Here is a 3,591-nt window from a genome sequence, read left to right as displayed (position 1 = left end):
AAGAAAAAAAAACACTTATATTTTTCCACATTGACTAGTTACACTTATTTAATATAAGTAATAATTTCCTGATAATAAGTTGTTAATATATATACACTTAATTTGAATTAAGTAGAAATTGGACCTTTTAAGTTAAAAATGTTCTACCTAGGAATGGGTCTACCCAAGAGAATTAATTAAAAAAAAATGGTTAAAATAAATAAGATAACATGTGTAGTGCATAAGAGTACTAAATGAGGTATATTTTTATATTAATTGGGATGATTGATATGATTTAGCATATGAAAAGTCATATTAAGCATTAGAAAAAAAAATTAAATATTAATATAGTTGGTATCGATTTTGGGTTATGCACACTCCACTCCTTATTCCCGACTTTGAACTTGATCGGGTACCTTCTTCTCTCTCTAATCTCCAAATCCAGGCCCAATTTAAAATACTTGAACATAACCATCGAATATCCACAAATAAGAAGTTTACGATTATCCATTATCATCCCTAACTACACTTATAAGCCCAATATCTTTTTTATTACCCACTAAACTTTTATGTCCATTTTTTGTTTATAAATTAGTAGTATTGTCATTTGAAAATAAAAATATATTCTCTCAAGTGCATTTTTTTTTTTTATTGAAGCTCTAACTTTAATTTATGGTTGCCGTCCTAAATAAAACGATGACCAAATCAAGAAATAACAAATGACTTGTGGTCATTTCAATAATTTGATCACGAATTATACTCTTACTAAAAACGCTAGTTGAAAGTAATTCATTGCGAAGTCATGTTAACTCTTTCAATTCAAACATTCACACATCTAGTATCTTTCTTAAACAAAGACTTGTCATAAGTATGTCTTTAAGCATTTAAATTTCTTTAACAAACAAAAAAGTCAAGAGTTGACAACTGATTTGAACCTTGTATGTTTGGACTAGAAAACAATTTAGGTCAAGCCCAATAAATTTTGTTCAAAGAAGGCCCAAGCCTGATAATATAGGCTGACATTAACATCAAAGGCCTTTTAAGTCCAGCTAGAAGATAGAAGACTCTCATATTATACATTATCAAAGTTTCTTTCATTTTCAATAATAACATCACTCCTTGTAATATGTTGTAAGGTTAAAAACAATATAGTATAAGATGGTACATAAATAATGACTTTCATAACATAAGAATAACAAAACAAAAAATTTAAAAAAAAATAATATCAGAGCCAGGATTCGATCCTGGGACCTGTGGGTTATGGGCCCACCACGCTTCCGCTGCGCCACTCTGATTTTGATTTTATAGTTGTAAATATTATAAATTATTCCTTTTTCTTAAAAGACCAGCAGATTTTGAATTTCTTTCTAACTAATAATAATGATCGTGATATCGGTTGTGATTATATATATATATATATAAATCCATTCGTATTTAAAATTATATTTTTTTGTTTCAATTTTCATCATAATTGGTGTTACTCTTTGTTGTTTCTCATGATATTTTTTATTATTATTGTGGTGTTAAATGTTTATTATTATGTTATGAGTAAATGCAGATTTTGATGTGTATATATTGAAATTTGAAGTTAATTTCCTATACTTATTAACTGGTCTAAACTCTCATATGTCTTGAACCATGTTTTGTCAATACCCAATTTGAAACCTTTGAACTTAGTTTTCAATACCCATTTGTCTAATCTCTCATATGCCTTGAATTTAGTTTTCAATAGCCATTTGGAATCTATTGTCCATTTCCTTTTAGAAGCTTACATACATGATGACATAACATAAGGATATATGGGTATAGTATATTTGGAGAAAATGTATACAAGTAGATAATGTTATACTTGACCAATCTGTTATTAGTAGAGAATTTTTAGGCAAATCATCATGTTGACCTTAGAAAGTAAATTCATTTTCATAGAAAATAACCTCTTTACTAATAAATACTTTATATGAATAGACTTTAAACAAGAAATATATTTCATAACATTTGTACATATTCTTAGTTGCCTCTATTAGAAACATTGAGACTTTCTAACCAAAAAAAATGAACATGGACATCTTTTTTGGTTTTCATAGATCATGTTTTGTTGATGGAAGAAGTTGACCCATAACTAAAATTTGATTCCTTGTGTGATCAAATTACTCATTAGTAACCATAGAAAACTGCATGAGCCTATATATATTAAAGAATTAAAACATAATCATATTGAACTAAATATATACATATTGTAGTATTTAATTTATTAAAAAGTATGGGTGTTTTGATCCCTCACAAGTCACAACATAATAAAGTGTGTGGATAAAGATCAATTATGGTGCCTTTATCCATCCAAATGAATATGTGTTCTCTAATGATGACTATCTAGAAACCTAGTCCATTAGTATTGATCATGATCAACATCTATTCATTGGATTATTTAGAAATAATTTCAAAGATGAAAAATATCAACTAATAAAGAAGAAACAATTCTAAAAAAAATGAAGAAAAATATATATCAGAGCCAGGTTTCGATCCTGGGACCTGTGGGTTATGGGCCCACCACGCTTCCGCTGCGCCACTCTGATTTTGAAATTATAATTGTAAATAATTTTTAATATTCTTAATCTTAGGTTCTTTTTTAACTAATAAAGATGAATATGGCATGTGTAAGTCCTAAGATCTATCAATTCATGTTCAAATCACATTTTTGATGGTTTCAATTTTCATAAATCATCCTGATCTATCTTTAGTAGTTTGTGTTTAATTTTTTTTTATGTAATCTTTGAATTCTTAATAAGTTATTTCCTTGTTTCGGTATCGAATTATTTTTATCGGCCTTAAACTTAGTTTTCGATATTTTAAATAAACTATGATATTGGAATGGACACATTTCTTGATTAATTCAAGGAAATTGTGAGCATATCCTTTAGGTGGATACAAAATGGGTAGAGGAATTTCAGCAGGACAAGGAGGAAGCTGTGGATTTTGAATGAGGGGTCAGTAATCAAAATATATAGTCAAATATTTTCAAATAACTATATTATCATTATATATCAATTCTTTGTAAGTAATTTTATAAAAATAAAATCAATATCAATCAAATAAACCTTTGACAAAACAAGCTATATATTAATATTTTTTATGTGAGATTATTGGGATGGAGAAATAAATGTAAAGCTTCCATTCTTCCTTAACACTTCTTCCTAGGGTTAAACATTTGGTAGCCATAAACTAGTTCCCCGAGAATTGGGTTGTTTTATCCCAATGTAAAATAACGAAAAAAATTATTTTGATACCTTAATTTTAGTTTTAAAAAATTATTAAAAAAATAAATTTTTTATTTTGAGATTTGAACAAATAACCAAATAAAATATATTTTATTTTCATCTTAAACCACTGGACCACTGGCCTACTCAGTCTTACGTTAAATCTATTAAATTTCACTAAAATCATAATTTTTTTATGAAATTGGCTGCCCTAACCTGTGGGCTTGCTGCCCTAGCCTGTGGGCTTGCTGCCCTAGCCTGTGGGCTTGCTGGGCTTACTCATGGTCGACCCTTGATAAACCTCATCTATTTCGCCAAGAAATTATTTGCTTAAGCCCAATATAAAATCATTTTGAGA

The 3,591-nt window shown here is 28.3% G+C and overlaps 2 non-coding genes across 2 annotated transcripts; both read right to left on the bottom strand.

Moving 5' to 3' along the window:
• Positions 1-1,202: 1,202 nt before the first annotated feature.
• TRNAM-CAU lies at positions 1,203-1,274 on the bottom strand. The gene has a single exon. It is a non-coding gene; the product is annotated as a tRNA-Met (tRNA).
• A 1,206-nt stretch (positions 1,275-2,480) lies between these two features.
• TRNAM-CAU lies at positions 2,481-2,552 on the bottom strand. Its single transcript has one exon. It is a non-coding gene; the product is annotated as a tRNA-Met (tRNA).
• Positions 2,553-3,591: the final 1,039 nt, after the last annotated feature.

Source organism: Impatiens glandulifera, unplaced genomic scaffold, assembly GCF_907164915.1.
Source record: "Impatiens glandulifera unplaced genomic scaffold, dImpGla2.1, whole genome shotgun sequence".
NCBI lineage: Eukaryota > Viridiplantae > Streptophyta > Magnoliopsida > Ericales > Balsaminaceae > Impatiens > Impatiens glandulifera.
The sequence above is the reverse complement of the archived record's forward strand: the minus strand, read 5'-3'. Positions and strand labels throughout refer to the sequence as shown.